The sequence below is a fragment of the Ovis aries genome, chromosome 6 (genome assembly GCF_016772045.2).
Source record: "Ovis aries strain OAR_USU_Benz2616 breed Rambouillet chromosome 6, ARS-UI_Ramb_v3.0, whole genome shotgun sequence".
Lineage (NCBI taxonomy): Eukaryota > Metazoa > Chordata > Mammalia > Artiodactyla > Bovidae > Ovis > Ovis aries.
In genome coordinates this window covers 2232886-2260287 of record NC_056059.1, presented here as the reverse complement: position 1 = coordinate 2260287, position 27402 = coordinate 2232886, and the positions used below count along the sequence as shown (strand labels likewise).

General features: G+C 39.6%; 1 protein-coding gene across 2 annotated transcripts in view; it reads right to left on the bottom strand.

The window, feature by feature from the left end:
* MARCHF1 (membrane associated ring-CH-type finger 1) overlaps positions 1-27402 on the bottom strand; it is a 138263-nt gene that overhangs the window by 96097 nt on the left and 14764 nt on the right. The gene's annotated exons all lie outside the window — the stretch shown is intronic.

The following is a 27402-nucleotide window of genomic DNA, read 5'->3' as shown; positions in this document are numbered from 1 at the left end:
TATAAGCTGAATAAATTCCTGTATATTAATTTTGAGGAGCAGGATCTTCTTTATACGGAAAGAATAGCAGGATGTTAATAGCAATTTAAATGATGAGAGTGTTAAAAAGTCAAGGTAAAGATGGTCCACAAATGGGCCAGGGATACTATACTTTAAACTGTTGTTTAAACATGTACAGACCAAAAGAGACAGCCTAGTTTAGTGAGATGATTTAGTAATTCTCAGATGCCACCAACTACCAAGTGTTCTGTTTATGTTTCGGGAAAGCTCGCTTATAATGAAAGTGAGAAATGTATGACCCTTGCACATACCATGTGATCTTCATTTGCATTTGAGGAAGTAAGCTGAGATGTACCAATTTTACACCCTATCCGAGCATTGGAGGAAGTCAAGCAAATTGATCTTCTGTAGAAAGGAGAAGTAACTCTTATTCAAAAAGCAGAGAGGAAGATGGACAGTATTTAGTATTATTCTTACCAACAGCTGTTTCCAGCAACTCTAACTGATATGGAGCCAAAATATATTTTGGAGTTAAAAGAAAAAAGCCTTACAAATCAGATTTCTAAGATTTCCCCACAGAGGTGAACTATTATAAGCTACCATTCAGTCTGAGATTTAAAATATTTTGTAAATTTTAATTAAAAATACAGTTATGACATAAAACAGTTATGACATAAAAAATATATTATAGAGAGGTGATACAATTTTTGTAATCATAAGGTTCGTCATTCTGAACCTTCAGACAATCTTTTTAACATCTACAGATGAGTGACAACTCTTCACACACAAATGACTTTTTAACGTGTTTTGTTTTCTCAAGAGTATTTTCAACTTGAAAAACCTGGTACATACCATGACTTCCTGAGTTTAATTTCATGCCCTAATTTGTCACCACTGACTTGGCCCCAACCTCAAATCATCTGTACAGAGCTGCAGGGAAGAACGAACCACAAAGGCAGGGAGATAGCAGCACCTCCTGGCTCCTCACTGGATCCTGGAGCAAGTCCAGAGTCACAGTGAACCAGCTGCATCTCCTTTCCATCGGACAGCAGACGATGGAAAAAGAGAAGACAATGGATGATCACTTATGTCGATAATGGAAGCAGAGGAAGACAAGGCCTATTTGAATTTACAGGTATTTTAGATCAGTGAGCTGCAGAGGATTGGTCAGATGATATTTGAATTGCTCCTCTTGCAGCCTTATTGCCTCCTATCAACCTGTTGATCCCAGGAGTTTACATTCTGGTAGGGATCAGGGGTTGTCATAGGGACTCCTCCATTGTTGGCTAGCCTAGTGATTTGGTCTCATAGTGGGCTACGCCCTCTTGGAGGGGTTTCTGAGAAGTCTCTGCGGAAGTGGAGCACATGCGATGTCTTCCTCTTTGTGCTGGTGTGTGTGGCCTCAGGAGTGCCATTCCCAGCTGTGCTCAACAGCAGGATAGATCTTGCTCATTAGTCTTATGTCAGCTCAACTATCCAAATCCTCCAAGAAGATATCAAAGGATGGACTGTGCCCTTTGGGATAATCCATTTCTTGCGAACTGTGGCTTTGCTACCCTATCCACACTCTGTTGGTGGCTCCGGGCAGAGCATGGTCCATTTCTCAGTAAAGGAATGGATTTTTCCCAATGTGTTTACCTTTGCAGATCCTACCTTATAATTTTGGTGATATTAAGATGAATTAATAGATAATAAACATTGAATAAATACCCTAATGTAATGATTTTTCTCTACACTCACACATCACAGACATTCATTTTATGTCAATTTTGAGATATTTTTGCATGTGTTTAAAAGATGAACAAAACTGAACTAGAGATATTTCTAAGCAAGAATTATTAAAGTTTTTAGGCTCAATTTTCACTTCATGGGAACTAGATGGGAAACAGTGGAAACAGTGTCAGGCTTTATTTATTTATTTATTTTTTGGCTCCAAAATCACTGCAGATGGTGATTGCAGCCATGAAATTATAAGATCCTCACTCCTTGGAAGGAAAGTTATGGCCAACCTAGATAGCATATTCAAAAGCAGAGACATTACTTTGCCAACAAAGGTCCATCTAGTCAAGGCTATAGTTTTTCCAGTGGTCATGTATGGATGTGAAAGTTGGACTATGAAGCAAGGTGAGCACCAAAGAAATGATGCTTTTGAACTGTGGTGTTGGAGAAGACTCTTGAGAGTCCCTTGGACTGCAAGGAGATCCAACCAGTCCATCCTAAAGAAGAAGAGTCCTGTGTGTTCATTGGAAGGACTGATGTTGAAGCTGAAACTCCAATATTTTGGCCACCTCATGAGAAGAATTGACTCATTGGAAAAGACCCTGATTTTGGGAGGGGCAGGAGGAGAAGGGGACGACAGAGGATGAGATGGCTAGATGGCATCACCGACTCGATGAACATGAGTTTGGGTAAACTCCGGGAGTTGGTGATGGATAGGGAGGCCTGGTGTGCTGCGATTCATGGGGTCACAGATTAAGACATGACTGAACTGGACTTAACTGAGGCTCAATTTTTATTAGCTGCTTGCATTGATGTGAAAAGGAAAAACAAAAGCACAAATAAAACACACTCATTTGCTTTTTGTGTAGATATGACAAAACAAACATATTTGATCAGATGCAGAATAGGGCTTTGATATGTACATAATAACAGAGCTATCAGTAAACTTATCACTGTAATTATTTAGTCCTTTTGCTGCTGCTGCTGCTGCTGCTGCTGCTGCTGCTAAGTTGCTTCAGTCGTGTCCGACTCTGTGCGACCCCGTAGACGGCAGCCCACCAGGCTCCCCCATCCCCGGGATTCTCCAGGTAAGAACACTGGAGTGGGCTGCCATTTCCTTCTCCAAAGCGTGAAAGTGAAGAGTGAAAGTGAAGTTGCTCAGTCGTGCCCGACTCTTTACTTTTCTGCATGTGGCAGATTCTTAATTCAAATTGATTTTATGATAGAGTTTTTTTGTAATTGCTAAGTGTTTGAATCCTTATAACCTCATCCTCCCCCACTACTTCCTTCCAGTTTAGTCAGTTCATTAACCTTATCTGGCTAAGCATTACTTCTAAGGTAGTCTCAAGTTGCCATGGATAATTGACAAGGCAGTTACTTTATTTACAGGTAAGCAAGAATGCACTGAATGAATTAGAAATATGTTTTTGCATATAAATTCTGCTATGACGCCAAGTGAGTGTCTTGGCAAAATATTAATGTTATACAGCAGCTCCAGCCACTTTGAGTGAACACTGATCTCTCTTCATTCACTTATTCGTATATTCCTTCATTTTTCCATTTATTTACTTAATCATTCTCTCACCAAGTAATCTGTTGTGTGTGTGCAAGGTTATATAAGGTTCTGCGGTAAATGCAAAGGTGAGAAAGTCTCAGTCTTTTCCCTTCAAGGAGGTTATACTTTGACACTTTTTATGCTGGACAGTAGCACAACTAGCTAGAATTCAAGTTACCATGTGATGTATGTGAAATTAAGTACTTTGCAAGGAAGAGAAAGATAATGTATTGCTAGGGGTGAGAAGGTGGTTAGAGCCTAATGGAAAATGTTTATAGAAATTGGAATTGGAACCTGGAGAGAATTTTTGCCAGGTGGAGGGGAAAGTTCATAGAGTACTCCAGACATAGAAGACCCTTTCAGTGAATGTCTAGCAGTAGGAATCACCAGGTTATCAGGTCAGGTAAGTGGCTGTTTGGAAGGAACATGAGGTTTGGGTCAGATTATACTGGGATGTCTAGTTGAAAAATTAAGATTGTGGAGAGCCTAAAAAAATTGCCTTCATCTAGCACTGACATTTACACACACACATACAGGCACACACATGCAAAAAGCTTTAACTATATTCAGTTGGAGGAGGAACTCAATAAAGAATCCGAGTAAGAAAGTAGATTATTAGAAAGATTATTCTGTTTGTGTTACCTCAGAGATAAGAAAGAAAAAGAAGCTATTACAATCACCAAAGTCAACAGTAATGAGGACAAGCACTAGTGTAATAGTTGTGACAATAGAAAAAGATAATAGGCGATCTTGCGAAAGTAAAGTTGTAGAATGTAGACATGAATTTGATAAGAGGAGACCAGGAAGAGGGACAATGAGGGGAAGGACTGACTACACTGATTTTAGTGTGTTAATTAAAACTATTGTATATAGGGTGGATGAACAACAAGGTCCTACTGTATAGCATAGGGAACTATAGTTAGAATCTTATGATCAGCCATAATGGAAAAGAATATGAAACAGAATATATATCTATATATAACCAAATAACTTTTCTAGACAACTGAATCTAAAACAACCTTGTACATCAACTGTGTGCATGTGTGCTAAGTCACTTCAGTCCTGTCTGACTCTTTGCAACCCTTTGGCTCCTCTGTCCATGGGTTTCTCCAGGCAAGAATGCTGTAGTGTGTTGCCATGCCCTCCTCCAGGGGATCTTCCTGACTCAGGGATAAATTTTAAGAAAAGCTTCTTGGGACTGAGGCTCAAAATTAACCTACTTATAAGGCCTCCAAGCATCTGTTTGCCACATGAAGCACCATTTGGAAATGCCAATATTGATAATCTAATTTCTAACTTAGTTATGGACAGGATAACTGTATGGAGAGGATCATTTTGAAAAACAGAAGGAAATAGCTCCACACTTTCACTTAGATGCAATTTTCTTGTATTTGACATATTTCAAAGAATAAACATATTTGAAAATAATTGAAAGATATTTTCCCAAATGGCAACAGAAATACCTGTAACAAATAATTATTTCAAACAATAAGTCTATTAAATAGACTTTTCCAATTAGCAGTAGAATTACAGATGGTTTAGTCACTGAGTTGTGTCCGACTCTTGTGACACCATGGACTGTAGACCACCAGGCTCTTCTGTCCATGGGATTCTCCAGGCAAGAATACTGGAGTGGGTTACCATTTCCTTCTTCAGGGAATCTTCCTGAACCAGGAGTCAAATCTGGTTCTCTTACATTGCAGGCAGATCCTTTACTGACTGAGCTATGAGGAAAGCCCAGAATTACAGATACCTAATTAATAATGTGGTTCTTTATTTCCTCTAATTCATATTTTCCCTAGTGTGTAGTCTACTTAGAAAGATATATATATATATATATATATGTGTATATATATATATTTATATAGAGATGTCGATGGACCTAGAGACTGTCGTATAGAGTGAAGTAAGTTAGAAAGAGAAAAACAAATTGTATATTAACACATATATGTGCAGTCTAGAAAAATGGCATTGACGATATTACTTGCAAAACAGAAAACAGAGACACAGATGTAGAGAACAAATATGAATACCAAGGCGGGAAAGGGAATGACCTGGGAGATTGGAATTGACATATATACACTGCTGCTGCTGCTGCTAAGTCCCTTCAGTCGTGTCTGACTCTGTGCGACCACATAGACGGCAGCCCACCAGGCTCCCCTGTCCCTGGGATTCTTCAGGCAAGAACACTGGAGTGGGTTGCCATTTCCTTCTCCAATGCATGAAAGTGAAAAGTGAAAGTGAAGTCGCTCAGTGGTCTCCGACTGTTAGTGACCCCAGGTTCCTCCATCCATGGGATTTTCCAGGCAAGAGTATTGGAGTCAGGTGCCATTGCCTTCTCCAATATACGCTACTATGCATAAAACAGATAACTAATGAGAACCTACTGTTCAGCACAGGGAACTCTGCTGGAAACCCGAAAAAGAGGCGATATATGTATATGTATAGCTGATTCGCTTTACTGTACAGCAGAAACTAACAACATTGTAAAGCAACTGTACTCCAATAAAAATTAATTTAAAAAGATTCTTATACTATTTGATTAACCCTATCATTTGTTTATCAATCATAGAACAGAAAGTACAATTTTGTGGAACTAAATTAAGATGTTTTGAAAAAATAAAGTTACAAAGCTTCAATTTTATTGAAAATCCCAATAGAACAAAATTTCCATTAAGACAAAAACACTAAGAAATTTTTTTGACAGGTTTCATTCTTCAAAAGATTCTTCATATATCAACAAAAGTTTACATATGTATCAACTTTATATGTTGCCATTAAGAAATACAACTAAAAGTCAGAACAACCTTATTAAAATTAAATGCATTAAAATATTATAAGGTAATATTTAAAAATCTAAATAGTGATATCTAGGTAAAAGTATAAATTAAACTAATTGTTTATTTTTAATTTCCTTTACACTAAATCACTAAAAGAAATACTGAAATGAACTAAAAAATACACAGATCTAACAATACTTCTACAATTTACTCTACTTCCTAATGTCTCATTTGCTAGTAAGTTAACAAATTCATGAATATTTGAATTAATATACTTGAGCAGTTTGGGAAAGTACTGTGTCTTATTATCAGTAAGCGTGAATCGCTTCCTGGGCAGCTTCTGGAGCAGCCTGGTCAGTGAGATCTTCTAGAGAATAGGAAAGTGCTAAGAATAATCTCAAAAATATACAAGCAGCTCCTGCAGCTCAATTCCAGAAAAGTAAACCACCCAATCAAAAATGGGCCAAAGAATTAAATAGATATTTCTCCAAAGAAGACATAAAGATCGCTAACAAACACATGAAAAGATGCTCAACATTGTTCATTATTCAGTTCAGTTCAGTTCAGTTCAGTAGCTCAGTCATGTCCAACTCTTTTCAACCCCAAGAATCACAGCACGCCAGGCCTCTCTGTCCATCACCAACTCCCGGAATTCACTCAGACTCACATTCATCGAGTCAGTGATGCCATCCAGACATCTCATCCTCTGTCATCCCCTTCTCCTCCTGTCCCCAATCCCTCCCAGATTCAGAGTCTTTTCCAATGAGTCAACTCTTCGCATGAGGTGGCCAAAGTACTGAAGTTTCAGCTTCAGCATCCTTCCCTCCAAAGAAACCTGAGGGCTGATCTCCTTTAGAATGGACTGGTTGGATCTCCTTGCAATCCAAGGGACTCTCAAGAGTCTTCTCCAACACCACAGTTCAAAAGCATCAATTCTTTGGCACTCAGCTTTCTTCACAGTCCAACTCTCACATCCATACAGGACCACAGGAAAAACCATAGCCTTGACTAGATGGAACTTTGTTGGCAAAGTAAATTCTCTGCTTTTCAATATGCTGTCTAGGTTGGTCACAACTTTTCTTCCAAGGAGTAAGCGTCTTTTAATTTCATGGCTGCAGTTAACATCTGCAGTGATTTTGGAGCACCAAAAAATAACGTCTGACACTGTTTCCACTCTTTCTCCATCTATTTCCCATGAAGTGATGGGACCAGATGCCATGATCTTCGTTTTCTGAATGTTGAGCTTTTAGCCAACTTTTTCACTCTCCACTTTCACTTTCATCAACAGGCTTTTTAGTTCCTCTTCACTTTCTGCCATAAGGGTGGTGTCATCTGCATATCTGAGGTTATTGAGATTTCTCCTAGCAATCTTGATTCCAGCTTGTGTTTCTTCCAGTCCAGCGTTTCTCATGATGTACTCTGCATATAAGTTAAATAAGCAGGGTGACAGTATACAGCCTTGACGTACTTCTTTTCCTATTTGGAACCAGTCTGTTGTTCCAAGTCCAGTTCTAACTGTTGCTTCCTGACCTGCATATAGTTTTCTCAAGAGGCAGGTCAGGTGGTCTGGTATTCCCATCTCTTTCAGAATGTTCTGCAGTTTATTGTGATCCACACAGTCAAAGGCTTTGGCATAGTCAATAAAACAGAAATCTGGAACTCTCTTGCTTTCTCGATGATCCAGAGGATGGTGGCAATTTGATCTCTGGTTCCTCTGCATTTTCTAAAACCAGCTTGAACATCTGGAAATTCATGGGTCACATATTGCTGAAGCCTGGCTTGGAGAATTTTGAGCATTACTTTACTAGCGTGTGAGATGAATGCAATTGTGTGGTAGTTTGAGCATTCTTTGGCATTGCCTTTCTTTGGGATTGGAATGAAAAGTGACTTTTTCCAGTCCCGTGGCCACTGCTGAGTTTTCCAAATTTGCTGGCATATTGGGTGCAGCACTTTCACGGCATCATCTTTCAGAATTTGAAATAGCTCAACAGGAATTCCATCACCTCCACTAGCTTTGTTCATAGTGATGCTTTCTAAAGCCCACTTGCCTTCACATTCCAGGATGTCTGGCTCTAGATGAGTGATCACACCATCGTGATTATCTTCATCTTGAATATCTTTTTTGTACAGTTCTTCTGTGTATTCTGCCACCTCTTCTTAATATCTTCTGCTTCTGTTAGGTCCATACCATTTCTGTCCTTTATCGAGCCCATCTTTGCATGAAATATTCCCTTGGTATCTATAATTTTCTTGCAGAGATCTCTAGACTTTCCCATTCTGTTCTTTTCCTCTATTTCTTTGCATTGATAGCTGAGGAAGGCTTTCTTATCTCTTCCTGCTATTCTTTGGAACTCTGCATTCAGATGCTTGTGTCTTTCCTTTTCTCCTTTGCTTTTGCTTCTCTTCTTTTCACAGCTATTTGTAAGGCCTCCCCAGACAGCCATTTTGCTTTTGTGCATTTCTCTTCCATGGGGATGGTCTTGATCCCTGACTCCTGTACAATGTCACGAACCTCATTCCATAGTTCCTCAGGCACTCTGTCTATCAGATCTAGTACCTTCAATCTATTTCTCACTACCACTGTATAATCATAAGGGATTTGATTTAGGTTGTACCTGAATGGTCTAGTGGTTTTCCCTATTTTCTTCAATTTAAGTCTGAATTTGGCAATAAGGAGCTCATGATCTGAGCCACAGTCAGCTCCTCAGCTTGCTTTTGCTGACTGTATAGAGCTTCTCCATCTTTGGCTGCAAAGAATATAATCAATCTAATTTCAGTGTGGCCCATCTGGTGATGTTCATTATTAGAGAAATGCAAATCAACACCACAATGAGGTATCATTTCATGCCAGTCAAAATGGCTGCTATCCAAAAGTCTACAAGCAATAAATGCTGGAGAGGGTCTGGAGAAAAGGGAACCCTCTTACTCTGTTGGTGGGAATGCAAACTAGTACAGCCACTATGGAGAACAGTGTGGAGATTCCTTAAAACCTGGAAATAGAACTGCCTTATGACCCGGCAATCCCACTGCTGGGAATACATACCAAGAAAACCAGAATTGAAAGAGACATGTGTACCCCAATGTTCATCGCAGCACTGTTTACGAGAGCCAGGACATGGAAGCAACCTAGATGTCCACCAGCAGATAAGAATTCTGTGGTACATATACTCAATGGAATATTACTCAGCCATTAAAAAGAATACATTTGAATCAGTTTTAATGCGGTGGATGAAACTGGAGCCTATTATACAGAGTGAAGTAAGCCAGAAAGAAAAACCCCAATACAGTATAATAATGCATATATATGGAATTTAGAAAGATGGTAATGATAACCCTGTATGCAAGACAGCAAAAGAGACACAGATGTATAAAACAGTCTTTTGGACACTGTGGGAAAGGGCGAGGGTGAGATGATTTGGGAGAATGGCATTGAAACATGCATATTATCATACGTGAAATGAGTCACTAGTCCAGGTCAATGCATGATACAGGGTGCTCGGGGCTGGTGCACTGGGAGGACCCTGAGGGGTGGGATGGGGAGGGAGGTGGGAGGGGTGCACAGGAAGGGGAATACATGTATCCCCATGGTGGATTATGTCAATGTATGGCAAAACATATACAATATTGTAAAGTAAAACAAATAAACAAACAAGTAAATAAATAAAATTAACTGGGAAAAAAAAATAATTTGCCTCCCCCCTCCACCCGCATGCATACACAATTGCCAAGGATGTCTTTGTATTCTTTGAAGTCTAACCATATAAAATGTAACATTTCATGCCAGCTATGATGTACATCTCTGATCTTTGCAATGTATATTCAGACATTCCATTTAGGTTTATGATAATTCTGCTTCAGTTTTCTAGAAGATAAAACCAATTTACGCTGTGGTTTACTAGTAAATCACAAATAGGAGTCTGTCTTCAGAGTCATTAGCATTTTTCCATTGCTCAGATTTGTGTTTGAACCTTTTCAACACTGTTCATTGAGGCTTTTTTCAATGCCTGCTCTTTATTTTGTATTCCTGTTCAAACCTCCCCTGAATTTTTTATCTTTTTATTTGGAGGGCAAAATTTTTCACTATGGCATAATCTAAATGATAAGTTAATATTATTTTTCCTGGACATCAAGCATGAATGAATTCCATTAACTGTATATACCAGATACAATCACTTCATTTCTTTCCAGTTACCTTTGCCTTTTTGTTAAGTCTTTGAAGCACCTGTTCTAATGCGAAGATAGAAACAATTAAATTTTTAAAATGTAAAACTTCAAAAGAAGTTTTAATGAAAGATAAAAGAGCATTTCTTTTTCATACACAAACCACAAAAGTAAGAAATGCACGTGGAGAATGGTGACTTCAATCATGGCGTCATCCTACACATCATGTAAGTTAAATAAAGATAAATTCCCAGTTTATTTTGTTTTCTGATGAGCAATAGCTGACATATAATATGAACAAGATGGTAGGTGTTGCAAGAGGGCATCAGAGGGCAGACACACTGAAATTATACTCACAGAAAACTAGTCAGTCTAATCACTCTAGGACCACAGCCTTGTCTAACTCAGTGAAACTAAGCCATGCCCTGTGGTGCCACGCAAGCCAGGTGGGTCATTGTGGAAAGGGCTGACAGAATGTGGTCCACTGGAGAAGGGAATGGCAAACCACTTCAATATTCTTGCCTTGAGAACCTCATGAACAGTATGAAAAGGCAAAATGATAGGATACTGAAAGAGGAACTCCCCAGGTCAGTAGGTGCCCAATATGCTACTGGAGATCAGTGGAGAAATCACTCTAGAAAGAATGAAGGGATGGAGACAAAACAAAAACAATACCCAGCTGTGGATGTAACTGGTGATAGAAGCAAGGTCCAATGCTGTACAGAGCAATATTGCATAGGAACCTGGAATGTCAGGTCCATGAATCAAGGCAAATTGGAACTGGTCAAACAGGAGATGGCAAGAGTGAACGTTGACATTCTAGGAATCAGTGAACTAAAATGGACTGGAATGGGTGAATTTAACTCAGATGACCATTATATCTACTACTGTGGGCAGGAATCCCTCAGAAGAAATGGAGTAGCCATCATGGTCAACAAAAGAGTCCAAAATGCAGTGAAGTGAAGTGAAGTGAAGTGAAGTCACTCAGTCGTGTCCGACTCTTTGCGACCCCATAGACTGTAGCCTAGCAGGCTCCTCTGTCCATGAGATTTTCCAGGCAAAAGTACTGGAGTGGATTGCCATCGCCTTCTCCAGGGGATCTGCCCAACCCAGGGCACGAACCCAGGTCTTCTGCATTGTAGACAGACGCTTTAGGGTACTTGGATGCAATCTCAAAAATGACAGAATGATCTCTGTTCATTTCCAGGACAAACCATTCCATATCACAGTAATTCAAGTCTATGGCCCAACAAGTAACTCTGAAGAAGGTGAATTTGAACAGTTCTATGAAGACCTACAAGGTCTTTTTAGAACTAACACTCCAAAAAGATGTCCTTTTCATTATAGAGGACTGGAATGCAAAAGTAGGAAGTCAAGAAACACCTGGAGTAACAGGCAAATTTGGCCTTGGAATATGGAATGAAGCAGGGCAAAGGCTAATAGAGTTATGTGAAGAGAATGCACTGGTCATAGCAAACACCCTCCACCAACAACACAAGAGAAGACTCTACACATGGACATCACCAGATGGTCAACACCAAAATCAGATTGATTATATTCTTTGCAGCCAAAGATGGAGAAGCTCTATACAGTCAGCAAAAACAAGACCAGGAGCTGACTGTGGCTCAGATTATGAGCTCCTTATTTCCAAATTCAGACTTAAATGAAGAAAGTAGGGAAAACCAATCAACCATTCAGGTATGACCTAAATCAAATCCCTTATGATTATACAGCGGAAGTGAGAAATAGATTGAAGGTACTAGATCTGATAGATACACTGCCTGATGAACTATGGAATGAGGTTCGTGACATTGTACAGGAGACAGGGATCAAGGCCATCCCCATGGAAAAGAAATGCACAAAAGCAAAATGCCTGCCTGAGGAGGCCTTACAATAGCTGTGAAAAGAAGGGAAGCAAAAAGCAAAGGAGAAAAGGAAAGATATAAGCATCTGAATGCAGAGTTCCAAAGAATAGCAGGAAGAGATATGAAAGCCTTCCTCAACGATTGATGCAAAGACATAGAGGAAAAGAAGAGAATGGGAAAGACTAGAGATCTCTGCAAGAAAATTACAGATACCAAGGGAATATTTCATGCAAAGATGGGCTCGATAAAGGACAGAAATGGTATGGACCTAACAGAAGCAGAAGATATTAAGAAGAGGTGGCAGAATACACAGAAGAACTGTACAAAAAAGATATTCAAGATGAAGATAATCACGATGGTGTGATCACTCATCTAGAGCCAGACATCCTGGAATGTGAAGTCAAGTGGGCTTTAGAAAGCATCACTATGAACAAAGCTAGTGGAGGTGATGGAATTCCTGTTGAGCTATTTCAAATTCTGAAAGATGATGCTGTGAAAGTGCTGCACCCAATATCCCAGCAAATTTGGAAAACTCAGCAGTGGCACAGGACTGGAAAAAGTCACTTTTCATTCCAATCCCAAAGAAAGGCAATGCCAAAGAATGTTCAAACTACCACACAATTGCATTCATCTCACACGCTAGTAAAGTAATGCTCAAAATTCTCCAAGCCAGGCTTCAGCAATACGTAAACCTTGAGCTTCCTGATGTTCAAGCTGGTTTTAGAAAATGCAGAGGAACCAGAGATCAAATTGCCAACATCCTTTGGATCATTGAGAAAGCAAGAGAGTTCCAGAAAAACATCTATTTCTGTTTTATTGACTATGCCAAAGCTTTTGACTGTGGGGATCACAATAAACTGCAGAACATTCTGAAAGAGATGGGAATACCAGACCACCTGACCTGCCTCTTGAGAAACCTATATGCAGGTCAGGAAGCAACAGTTAGAATTTGACATGGGACAACAGACTGGTTCCAAATAGGAAAAGAAGTACGTCAAGGCTGTATACTGTCACCCTGCTTATTTAACTTATATGCAGAGTACATCATGAGAAACGCTGGACTGGAAGAAACACAAGCTGGAATCAAGATTGCTAGGAGAAATCTCAATAACCTCAGATATGCAGATGACACCACCCTTATGGCAGAGGAACTAAAGTGAAGAGGAACTAAAAGCCTGTTGATGAAAGTGAAAGTGGAGAGTGAAAAAGTTGGCTAAAAGCTCAACATTCAGAAAACGAAGATCATGGCATCTGGTCCCATCGCTTCATGGGAAATAGATGGAGAAAGAGTGGAAACAGTGTCAGACGTTATTTTTTGGTGCTCCAAAATCACTGCAGATGTTAACTGAAGCCATGAAATTAAAAGACGCTTACTCCTTGGAAGAAAAGTTATGACCAACCTAAAAAGCTTATTCAAAAGCAGAGACATTACTTTGCCAACAAAGTTCCATCTAGTCAAGGCTATGGTTTTTCCTGTGGTCAAGTATGGATGTGAGAGTTGGACTGTGAAGAAAGGTGAGCACCGAAGAAATGATGCTTTTGAACTGTGGTGTTGGAGAAGACTCTTGAGAGTCCCTTGGATTGCAAGGAGATCCAACCAGTCCATTCTAAAGGAGATCAGCCCTGGGCGTTCTTTGGAAGGAATGATGCTGAAGCTGAAACTCCAGTACTTTGGCCACCTCATGCGAAGAGTTGACTCATTGGAAAAGACTCTGATTCTTGGAGGGATTTGGGGCAGGAGGAAAAGGGGACACAGTGGATGAGATGTCTGGATGGCATCACCGACTCTATGCACATGAGTCTGAGTGAATTCTGGGAGTTGGTGATGGACAGGGAGGCCTGTTGTGCTGCGATTCATGGGTTCCAAAGAGTCAGACACGACTGAGTGACTGAACTAAACTGAACTGAACTGAATATCGACAACAATAATAATCCTCCACTTTCTTGATATTGATGCAGCTATGTCTTTTTCTGTAAGGTACAGTGAAGAGTAAAGGTAAAATTCCGGGCTTAATATTTAAAAACTTCCTGACTGTTGCTATAATGAAAACTGCCTTTTATTTTTAAACAGTTTTACTTTTCAAATAGCATCTTAATGTGTACTTCTAAGGAAGTACATGATGAATATAAACTGCTAATAGATTCAGTTTGATTTCACACAAATAGCATTTTATTTGAGTCTAATTATGACAGCTTTAACTATTATAGGAGATTATGTATCTAGATGAAACCACCCTTATGGCAGAAAGTGAAGAGGAGCTAAAAAGCCTCTTGATGAAAGTGAAAGTAGAGAGTGAAAAAGTTGGCTTAAAGCTCAACATTCAGAAAACGAAGATCATGGCATCCGGTCCCATCACTTCATGGGAAATAGATGGGGAAACAGTGGAAACAGTGTCAGACTTTATTTACTGGGCTCCAAAATCACTGCAGATGTTAACTGCAGCCATGAAATTAAAAGACGCTTACTCCTTGGAAGAAAAGTTGTGACCAACCTAGATAGCATATTCAAAAGCCGGGACATTACTTTGCTGACTAAGGTCCGTCTAGTCAAGGCTATGGTTTTTCCTGTGGTCATGTATGGATGTGAGAGTTGGACTGTGAAGAAGGCTGAGCGCCAAAGAATTGATGCTTTTGAACTGTGGTGTTGGAGAACACTCTTGAGAGTCCCTGGGATTGCAAGGAGATCCAACCAGTCCATTCTGAAGGAGATCAACTCTGGGATTTCTTTGGAGGGAATGATGCTGAAGCTGAAACTTCAGTACTTTGGCCACCTCATGTGAAGAGTTGACTCATTGGAAAAGACTCTGATGCTGTGAGGGATTGGGGGCAGGAGGAGAAGGGGACGACTGAGGATGGGATGGTTGGATGGCGTCACAGACTCGATGGACATGAGTCTGAGTGAACTCTGGGAGATGGTGATGGACAGGGCGGCCTGGTGTGCTGCGATTCATGGGGTCGCAAAGAGTGGACACAACTGAGCGACTGAACTGAACTGAACTGTATATATACATACATATATGTATATTATAGATATAAATGTATATATTTTCCCTCTTGCAGAATATTCACATTATATTCATGAATCACTGGAGCAGAATTTGCTGATTCCCACACTTGATCCCTTAACGGCACTTGACAAAATTTAGGGGAATTAAACAGTTGCAAATAGAACCGCAGGTGTCTGTCTTTAGAGTAGCAATATATCATTGTGATAACTACATGAGAATTAATCCTTTATCTGCATGCTAACTCAACACTGGGAAAGGTATGAAGTAAGTACAGAGGTTAACTTCATTTCTGAGCCTTGTTTCTGCACAGAGTAGAATTTGGGCTAAGATATCTCCCAAGGGATAGTGGAGGTGTGGCTTCATTTGTAGTAAAATCGGTATGAATATGAATAATTTTAACGGGTGGCCTCAACGTATACTTGTTTTTTGTCACTTTGACTTAGTGTAGCAAATGTGGAGGGGGATGGTGAAGAAGAAGCATATTCTCTTTTTTTCTATTCTTTGAAGGCACTTCCTAAGCAAATCTAAGATAATTTTACCCCAACGTTTTCTCTTCTTCACAAATGACTTGTTGTACATAGTCAATCATACAAAACAATAAAAAATATATAAGCTTCAACTTTCAGGATACATTTTTGTATTTCTTATAAAATCAATAAGCTCTTGCAATGACACATTTTATTTAATATTGAAGTAAAAATAAAACAAGGCATGATATCATTTTTAAAATCATCCTTGCAAGAATGTACAAGTTATTATATACAATCATGGGAAGTTAATGTGGTTACACAAGAGAGGATTGATCTTGAGTTATTTATCAAGAAAAAGTGCAGGCCACCAGTGGACACAGGCATTTGTTTCTTTGATGTTGTTTTTTCCCACAAATTCTGAGTGTCCAGGGAGTTTTGGAGATGGAGAAATGTACTTTTAAGTGCTTATCTTGAGGTAGCTCTCAAACTTCTTGATATGGACCTTAACCCTGTCCTCTGCCAAACCTTGATTGTGAAAGAAAGTGGCACACGTTGCTTACACCAGGTAGCCAAGGAGCAACTCAGTTTATTGAGATGTCCTCGGTCATTATAAGGAGAGAAAATTGCTCAGTTATTTTTCATTACTAGAAAAAAAAACATATTTCATCTGAACACTTGATTTGCTCTTCTCTGAATCCTGTTTCTTTTTTGCTTTGATCACTGTAACTATGATAATTAAAACTTGCAGTAGATCTCCATATTTGCATTTTTTTTGGTGGATTTAGTAGTTTTCTACCCTTGCTTCCATGTGTCTTGAATTTCTCAATTATCCTTTTGATGTGTGTTTGTGTGCCTGCACATGCATGGGCATATATACACGCATGTATACGTGTGTGTGTCTGTGTATGTACATGTATGTGTGTATACATATATATGCACTTCTCTCATAGCTCATTAGGTAAAGAATCCACCTGCAATGGAGAAGACCCCGGTTGGATTCCTGGGTCAGAAAGATCCGATGGAGAGGGGAAAGGCTGCCCACTCCAGTATTCTTGGGCTTTCCTTGTGGCTCAGCTGGTAAAGAATCTGCCTGCAGTGTGGGAGACCTGAGTTTGATCGCTTGGTTGAGAAGATCCCCTGGATAAGGGAAAGGCTGCCCACTCCAGTATTCTGGCCTGGAGAATTCCATGGACTGTATGGTCCATGGGGTCGCAAAGAGTCAGACTCGACTGAGCACCTGTCACTTTCATATACATGTATATATACTTGTCATGGTGGTTTAGTCACTAAGGCGTATCCAACCTTTGTGACCCCAAGACTGACTGCCGGACTCCTCTGTCCATGGGATTTACCATGTTGTCATTTCCTTCTCCAGGGATCTTCCCAACCAAGGGATTGAAGCTGGGACTCCCACACTGCAGGTGAATTCTACATTGCTACCAGGGAAGCCCTATATATACAAGTATATGGGGCTATATACACATGCTTGGGTATACACATGTATACCATATACACATGTATAACTACGTATACATGTGTATACCCAAGCAAATGTATATATGTGCTTCCCAAGTGGCACAGTGGTAAAGAATATCTACCTACTAATGTAGCAGACACCAGAGACATGTTTTTGATCCCTGGTTGGAAAGGGCCCCTGGAGAAGGAAATGGCACCAGGCTCCAGTATTTTTCCCTGGAAAATCTCATGGGCAAAGGATCCCAACAGGCTACAATCCATGGGGTTGCAAATAGTCAGACACGACTGACGGAGTGACTAAGCATCTGCACATGCATCAGCTCAGTCAGTTCAGCCGCTCAGTCGTGTCCAACCCTGTGTGACCCCATGAACCGCAGCACTCCAGGCCTCCCTGTCCATCACCAGCTCCCTGAGTTCACCCAAACTCATGCCCATTGAGTCTGTGATGCCATCCAACCATCTCATCCTCTGTCGTCCCCTTCTCCACCTGCCCTCAATCTTTCCCAGCATCAGGGTCTTTTCAAATGAGTCAGCTCTTTTCATCAGGTGGTCAAAGTATTGGAGTTTCAGCTTCAACATCAGTCCCATCAATGAATACCCAAGAATGATCTTCTTTAGGATTGACTGGTTGGATCTCCTTGCAGTCCAAGGGACTCTCAAGAGTCTTCTCCAGCACCACAGTTCAAAAGCATCAGTTCTTTGCTACTCAGGTTTCTTTATGGTCTAACTCTCACATCCATACCTGACTACTAGAAAGTCCATAGCTTTGACTACATAGAATTTTATTGGCAAAGTAATGTCTCTGCGCTTTTTTTTTTTTTTTTGTCTCTGCTTTTTAATATGTTGTCTATGTTGATCATAGCTTTCCTTCCAAGGATCAAGCATCTTTTAATTACATGGCTGCAATAACCATCTGCAGTGATTTTGGAGCCCAAGAAAATAAAATCTCTTACTGTTTCCACTGTTTTCCCATCTATTTTTCATGAAGTGATGGGACTGGATGCCATGATCTTAATTTTCTGAATGTTGAGCTTTAAGCCAACTTTTTCACTCTTCTCTTTCACTTTCATTAAGAGGCTCTTTAGGTCTTCTTCACTTTCTGCCATAAAGGTGGTATCATCTGCATGTCTAAGGTTACTGATATTTCTCCCAGCAATCTTGGTTTCAGCTTGCAATTCATCTATGTCTCTATATCTATTCATACACAAAACCATATATTTATATATACATATACGTATGAAAAAAGTATTAAATAATTTTAAAAGGACATAGAAAGTTACCAAATATAAACATGTATCATCCCCTTTACTTGCTTTGTGCAGATTTGCATCAGACTTCTTGACCCTCTCTAGAACCCTATGATTACCCCGTGAAAGTGTGAACACATTCTATTCAACTGTATGTTTTCTCTTCTGCAGTCTCTGCTTCAGTGGGTCCCCAAAGTAAGCATGCATCAGACTCACACAGAGGGCAAGGGTCTGTCAAACTAGGGGCCGGGTGTACTCCCAGAGTTTCTGATTCAGTAAGTCTAAGTTGGGACCCAATGGTCTGCATGCCTAACAACTTCCCACATGATTCTGGTGTTACTAGTGAAGGGATTATCCTTTGCAAACTATGGATTTAGTTTGATTTTATTTCCTATCATGTCATCTATAAGTAAGTTGCAACTAGATGAGAAATTTAAGGTTTCATCCAAGATGAAAACTGTGAAAGACAATTGTATATTGTATGTCCTCCAATTGAGTTGTCACTTTTGGGAACCCCTGTCCCAAATGGTTTGGGACAAGCAAGAGGAAATTATCTGTACTATTTCTCATCCCAGATTCTGTCCTACTGCGACCAGATCACAGAAAGCCGCCAGTTGGACTTCTGTCCTAAGTATCGTTCTTAAGACACATGTATCTTCTGGGAGCAAATTAGTTCACCCTGGCCTGGCTGTGCATTAAAACCATTCGGAAGTTTTAGTTTTTCATTTTATTTATTTTGGCCGTTCTGGGTCTTTGTTTTGGTGTGTGAGCTTTCTCTAGTTGCACCTCTCGGGCTCAGTTGCTCTCAGTGTGTGAGCTCTTAGTGCCCTGACCAAGATCGAATCTGTGTCCCCTGCGTTGGGGATTCTTAACCACTGGACCATCAGGGAAGTTCCCATCTGGGAGATTTTTAAAGTTTTGCTGTTGCTGAGACATCACTTTTATTTATTTATTTATTTTTAATTTAAATTTATTTATTTTAATTGGAGGCTAATTACTTTACAACATCACTTTTAAAGGGATCTGCATGAAGCCCTGGTAGCAACACTTAAAAAAAATTTCCCTGTGACTCTAACCAGCAGCCCAGATTGAGAACTGCAGGGTGAGGTGGGCTTTCTGGTTCTTTCCATCACTGCCTGGTGGAATTTTGAGCCTTTTAAGTGCTGACTGGAACCAGGGTCCAGTCATGGACATTTTGATAGTGTTTATGACTTCTATTTTATTCTAGTTACTATTTTTTTCTTTCTTTATTCCTCCTTTTCTACCTTGCTATTGTCTGAAACTGTGGCAAAACATTTTAGTTAACACTCTCAGAGTTGCAAGCTAGCCTAAACCCCAAGTCTCTAAAATACAGACACTCAGAATTTGTTCAGGTGAGGCTCAAAGGGACAGACAAGCACAAAATGGTGCAACTAAGGCAGAAAATAGAGAGGTTTTGATGATTACTTGTTAGATAATCATGAAGGAAAGAGGAAAGTCTTCAGTATAATGTCTAAAGTAAAAGCCCCCTCGAAGAAGCGTCTTAAACCCAGGAACTCTGGTATCTTCAGTCCTGCATAAACCTGCAAGTTAATGGAAGAGAACTGAGTCCTCTGGAATCCTTACTGCCTCTGATAGAGGTGGTAGGGAGGTCATGGCTCTGAGTTTGAGAGTCCGAGTTCCATAAACAGAATGCAAATCCCTGGGGCATCTTAACTTCTGAACCGAATTAGACACTGTATTTAAATTTACTTATGTCTGAGGTGATTGCAGAAATTTACAATATTGTAAAGTAATTAGGCTCCAATTAAAATAAATAAATTTATATTAAAAAAATAAAATGAATGTAGAACTACTCTGCAATGGCTACAAAGAAGATAAGGACTCAAATATGGAATGCGGGAAATGTTCAAGCTATAAATACACTCTCAGATATAAATCATGATTTGGTAGCAACAAGTACTGCACCCAATATTTACCTAGTGTTCATTTTCTGTTTGCATAAATATCTAAATACATAGGATTAAAAAGGAATTTGTGTGACTGAAAGAGAGAGGGTGTTTTTCTTTTCTGTTCTTTTTGCATATTGCCAAACAGATATAAATTCATTAAAGAAAGGACATAGTTCAAGATAACTGTAAATTTTAAATACATATTGTCCTTAAATAAGAAGTAGATAAACTCAGTCTAACTGATATTCCTGCTTATTCAGTATTTTGCACTTTGGTATAGTTGGTTATTTAACAATCATGGAAATTATAACACAAAGATAAACATAGTAAAGTGTAAACTGCTTCATAATACATAGACACTGACTTTTACCTCTGAAGGAGCATGATACTTCTATCTACTTCTGCCTGAAGCTTTCCAAAGTTGGAAAATTCCTGCTTGATTCAAATTTACTCTAAGACATATTTATAGGCAGAAAATTTCTATTGTTTCTCTTTTCTTCTTTCTAAAATCACTACTTGTTAAATAATTGGCCTACAGAATGCATGTTCTTTTCAAAAATCAGAGTGGCTTCATTAGCCAAATTGAAGGTAATGAATCAACTCACTTGATTTTGGTCATGTAATAGTCAAGACAATTAGTATTATTGATGACACTGTCATTTTGTTTCTCAAAAGATTATCTCCTAAACTCAGAACAATTACAAATAAAAAAGCCTGCTAAGATAAGATGTATCATCGAAAGACAGAAAAAAAAAAAAACCTGCCATTTCTCCTAGCCTTTCAAGTTTTTTTTCTATATATTCCACACACACACACACACATAAATTTCAGTGTCTTCATTGTTCCTGTTTATTCAAAATTTATACAAATTACTGAGATAAATGCTGAAATTTCATGTGAAATCACACAAAATATTAAAATGTGATGTCATAAATTTCTTTTCGAGAACTTTTACTCTGTAAAATAAAGAAGCATCATGTATGTTTCAATTTTTGCTGAGGACTGCAAAGAATTCAAAATTATTTACTTCTAGGAAAGAAATTAGTTCTAAAACGTGTATTAGACTAGCAATGAATCTATTTGAAAAATATATTGATTTTTCTCCATTTTTTTTCATATAAATGAAGAGAGGGCCACTTCGCCTTTTGTAGCCTGCCTGCTCCAAGTAAAGAGAAAGCAAGAATTGAAAGTGAGACCTTGTGACTCTGTGTGGAGTCACCCTGAGTAACTCATCTCTAGAGGTAATATTCGTGCCTGCATTTTGTACCAATTCAGCTATAATTTAGAATGAACAGGAGAAAGGTTGCTATTAATGCCTACAAGACTCAGCAAACCAAAGCAAAGGCATAAGGAAGACAATAAATTCTGTTAACTCTTGGAAATGAATGTTTCTCTCTAGGCCACTTCAAGTAAACTTTCTCATCTGAATGTTGAAGATGGTGAACAACTTATCTTTCATTCATGGAATGGACGTTGACAACTGAATGTTGGTCTCATTGTTTGTACAAAATGACTAATAGAAAGAAGTAGCAGAATATGCAACGAAAGTAAAACAAACAAACAAAAATCTATGGAGTGCATATAAATCTAGGACTAACAGGAAATAAGACACAGGCTATTAACTATTACAAAGAATGCTTTCACAATTAGAGGCTTTGGAAGAAAGAGACTCCCAGGAAATGATATGTCCAAGGAAGAAATAGTATAACTGAGCAGGACCCTATGTGAAGTGAAGTGAAAGTCGCTCAGTCATGTCTGACTCCAGGCCAGAATACTGGAGTGGGTAGCCTTTCCCTTCTCCAGGGAGGACCCTATGGGGCCTTCCCAAATCAAACCCATTCCCATATCCTCTGCCATAGCTCCTCTATGAAGTATCTGGATAGCAGTATCTGATACACATTAGCTGAGTGGTTTTATAGATGCTAAAACCCGTATCAAATGGAAGAACTTATGATGACCATGAGCATGTCGTCCTCAGACTTACTGGCATCTGATGACTGATAGTGTTAACCCCATGATCCTGCCCTGTTACCTCATCATCAACCAATCAGAGAACTGTGCACAAGCTGATTGTATTCCCTGTGACTCTCTTCTTCACCTGGCCTTTAAAAATGGTTTACTGACACCCATCGAGGAGTTTGGGTGTTTTGAGTACTAGCTGCCCTGGACTCGTTGCTTGGTGCCTGCAATAAATGGTGTACTTTTTCTTTACCAGAACCCAAATTTGGTTTGGTAACAATAGATAATAAGTGTGCTGATATTCAGGGGTCCTCACAGAACAGACTGGAAAGTGACCAGGATGGACCATGAATCTATGAACCTAGCCTTCCCAGTGATCTTCATAACTGCTTAAAAGGAGAAGGTAAAGAGCAGTATTTACCCCCCCACCTCCCACCCCCGCTAAATAGATATTGAGAGAAAAACTGCTCAGTGGAATGTTACTTTGCTTTAAACATCTTAGTTGTAAAGCATATTTGACTTAGTTTTAATTTTTCAACTTTTTCTGGGGACATATATGGATAAATCTATGAAGCTGTGCTAAGTGTGGAACCTGGCTATTTCATGATGTCACTCCTGGAGGTGTGTGTCCAATTGCCTCCTTTGGTGGTATCTGCATTTAAATGATGAGCTGCAAAGGGAAATTGCACTTCCTGCAGCTGCAGTCCCATAAGCTGAGTTATTAGTCCCAGCAGTGCTTTCAGTGTGCTTTTTCTCTCTTTCTATTCTTAGCACTGCTGGACTTAGAAAAAAAGATATCAGCATGCCTAGTGAAATTTGAATTTCAGATAAACAACAAATACTTTTTACGTTATGAGTGTGCTCCAGTGAAAAACTACTTGCTTATCTGAAATTCAAATTTCCATGGATGCTCAACCATGCAAACTCCCCTCATTCTTTAAGGCCATAAAAAGAAATTTTATAATCAGTAGATCGGCATTTGATCATATCTACCACTTCCTCATTCACTTCTATTGGGAAGAAAGACACCTATTTTCTTTACCATAGCAACCCTTCTATTTCGTGCTTTGGGCTCCATCCTTTTTGGTGCCTCAATACATAAGCAATCCACCCAGTTTTCTGTGTCTTCATCATCTTTCTCTCTCTGAGCTCAGCGGCTCTCTAAATGCAGGAGCAGGCCCCCCATTTGCCCTCTGTGTCCACCTCCATCCATTCTCTCTTTCCTTCACACACACCTTGGTTTCCACCTTCTCCTTGCTCTGTCCCAGGACCATTAAATGCTGCCGTTCCATGGGGTTCTCCATGCCCGAATCTTCTCAGTTTACAGTTTCCTATGGGAGAACTCACCAATTGCCACCTATTGGCCCAAGACCTCCTAATCTTCATCTAAAGTTGCAATGCCTCTTCTGACCTCCAGACCTATATATGTCTCTTCAATATCTCTCTCTGGATGTCTATTTTGTGCCTCAGACTATCATGTCAAAAATTGAATTCCTCTTCTTTTCTATCTGCCTCCTAAACAGTGTGTTCTCTCTATAGTAAACAGTAATAAACTCTACCCAGTTATCTAAATCAGAAACATGAGATGAGCTCCACAGATACTTAATCATCAAGTTCTACTTGATTTACTTTCAAAATACTTTAAAAATCCATCTACTTTTTCTTTCTTTTTTTTAAAAATAGTTCCCTGTGCTATACAGCAATTTTTTTTGCTTGCCTATTTTATTTATTATATTTTTTGGCTATACCACAAGGCATGTGGGATCTTAGTTCCCTGACCAGGGATTGAAGCTGCATCCCCTTGCATTGGAAAGGCAGAGTCGTAAATATTGGACTGCCAGGCAAGCCCCTCATCTACTTCTTTTTATTCTTACAGCCTCTATCACCTTCTTTCCCAGAACACAGCATTGACTTTCTAACAGGGTTTCTTTGGCTTCTATCTTGTCCTTCCTATCTATTTTCCAAAAGAAGCTTGAGTGTTTTTCCAAAACATGAAAGTGAAAATGTCTTTCTTTTACTTGAAAGTCTACAGAAATTTCCCCTTGTCATTAGGATATCTTCCAGACTCCTAACTGTGGCTGTTAAGGAGCTCACAGTTGGTTCCCCACCCCCCCTCCTGCTCCCTGCTGGGCCGCAAGGAAATCCTCTTCCTTCAAATCTTGCTTATCTTTGTGTGCTCACTTGTGTTGTATCTTTTTTCCTAAAGTAAAATATCTCTTCTTTTTACTCCTTTGGATTGTTCTTTAATTATTAGTTCCTCAGGGAAACTTGCTTTGTTCTACTAGCTGTATGTTCCTTTAGCTTTATTTATTCATGGATTTTAAAAAAAATTTACCTGTTTGATCATGTCTTACCACATGGAATATAAATTCATTAGGGATGAAGCTATTACTGCATTTTCCACTGTATTTCCAGCTAAAAACTTGCTTTGATACAGAGTAAGTTTCTAAGAAAGAGTTGCTCAATGTGTAAATAAGTGAGCAAGCAGGCACACAGGATGACAGGGAGAGAAAATTGTGCTTAAAGTGGGTCACAAATAGTCAGACATGACTAAAGTGACTTAGCACATTCACTGCATAGGGAGGAAAACAGGTGTGAGACAAGATTCCTACCTTCAAGTGGCTTGCTGTGTAGAGAAAAGGGAACCAATACACATGAAACTACCAACAAATGACAATACTAAACACCTGATACAGACTATAAAGATTGTGGAAATTGCAAGAAGGAAAAGGTCACCATGGTTCAGAATAGTCTGGAAAAGCTTCATGGAAGAGGATAAAAATAAGGAAACATATCTAAATATGGGCATTTGGAAAAGATGACAAATATTTAGGAAGGGAAGAATTGGATTTGATGGTAGTTGAACATTACTTTAAAAAAATTGAAGTATAGTTGATTTACAGTGTTGTTTAATTTCTGCTGTATAGCAAAGTGACTCTATGGTTTTTCTAGGAGTCATGTATGGATGTGAGAGTTGGACCATAAAGAAGGCTGAGTGCTGAAGAATTGATGCTTTTGATCTGTGGTGTTGGAGAAAGATTCTTGAGTGTCCCTTGGACATCAAGGAGATCAAACCAGTCAATCCTAAATGAAATCAACTATCAACGTTCATTTGAAGGATTGATGCTGAAGCTGAAGCTCCAATACTTTGACCACCTGATGTGAAGAGCAGACTCATTGTAAAAGATGCTAATGCTGGGAAAGATTGAGGGCAGGAGGAGAAGGGGGTGACAGAGGATGAGATGGTTGGATGACATCATCGACTCAATGGACATGAGTTTGAGCAAACTCCAGAAGATAGTGAAGGACAGGGAAGCCTGGTGTGCTGTAGTCCAAGGGGTCACAAAGAATTGGACATAACTGACTGAACAACAAACATATTATATATATAAATATATATATATATTTAATAAATATGTTGGTGTTTTAGTTGCAAAGCTGTGTCCAACTCTTGGAAATCCCATGGACAGTAGCCTGCCAGGCTCTTCTCTCCAAGGGATTTTCTTGGCAAGAATACTGGGGTGGGTTACCATTTATTTCTCCAGGGGATCTTCCCCATCCAGGGATCAAACCTGGGTCTCCTGCATTGCAGGCAGATTCTTTACCAACTGAACTACCAGGGAAGCCATATATATATATTCCTGGAGGAGGGATATATTCCTCTCCAGTATGTGAGAGGGTAACAGGCAGGAAGGCCAGGGGTCTCCAAACGGAGGAAATAGCCTGCAAGTGTCAGATATTTTTATCTCTCTTAAGCGGCAAGAGGAAACAAACTAGCGATATTTTTTCCTTCTCTACACAAATTTAAAAGGAGGTTTCTCTTAAAATACTGTGTTGCCAGAATGACACCTGGTTTCACCTGAAGTTAAATATTCTCAAACCTAGAGATAACCAATGCATTTCTCTTATGGAAATGTTTATCTTCAGCTATGCTAATGTACTATGCATTAACCCCAAACTCTGTCTTCAAGTCAGTTCCACCTCTTGGCTCAGAACCCACTTAACAAACCAGCATGTTATACTCATATTGTTCCCCTAATCTATGTGAAGAAAGCTGAGCGCCGAAGAATTGATGCTTTTGAACTGTGGTGTTGGAGAAGACTCTCAAGAGTCCCTTGGACTGCAAGGAGATCAAACCAGTCCATTCTGAAGGAGATCAACCCTGGGGTTTCTTTGGAAGGAATGATGCTAAAGCTGAAACTCCAGTACTTTGGCCACCTCATGTGAAGTGTTGACTCACTGGAAAAGACTCTGATGCTGGGAGGGATTGGGGGCAGGAGGAGAAGGGGACGACAGAGGATGAGATGGCTGGATGGCATCACTGGCTCGATGGACGTGAGTCTGAACTCCGGGAGTTGGTGATAGGGAGGCCTGGCTGGTTGCGATTCATGGGGTTGCAAAGAGTTGGATACAACTGAGAGACTGAACTGAACTGAACTGAATCTATGTAAATACAAATATTTGTATGGTAATCTGCCCTTCTTCAAGATTCAAGTTAATCATTTTATGGCCCAGAATGAACCATTTAGTGCCAAGATTATTCCAAAATGTATCTTATGGGTGAGAAGCCTGGTGCCATGCTTAGTTTTAAGACATTCCTTTCTTTTATAAACAGACTGCTGGTGACTATATAACATCCAGGTGAAGACTAGCAGGGGGCGGGGGGCACTCTTTCTGTCCCCTTCTGATGCCTATGTCAGAAGTTTTCTCTATCTCCTTTATACTTTAATAAAATTTTATTACACAAAACCTCTGAGGGATCAAGCCTCGTCTCTGGCCCCGGATTGAATTCTTCTCTTCTGGGGGCCAAGAATCCTGGCGTCTTTGCGTGATTCAACAACATTCTTTCATATGCTTGCCTGGAGAACCCCCATGGACAGAGGAGCCTGGCGGACTTCAGTCCATGGGGTCGCAAAGAGTCAGACATGACTGAGCAACTAAGCATGCACACACACAGACACACACACACAGACACACACACATATATTCCTTTTTATATTTTTTCCAATATGTTTTATCATTTGAATATAGTTTCCTGTGCTATACAGTGGGGCCTTGTACTGTTTGTTTGTTTGCTGGTTTTGCTTTTTCCTGCTCATAATTCTTTTCCCACTTCTTCTGGTACTGGTGCTATTCTTTTTGGTGTTAGAATATTCATTCCCCAATTCATAAGTTTCTGAAGGGGTTGCCAGCAGCTACATTTTATATCCAACCCTTTCACTCAGGACATA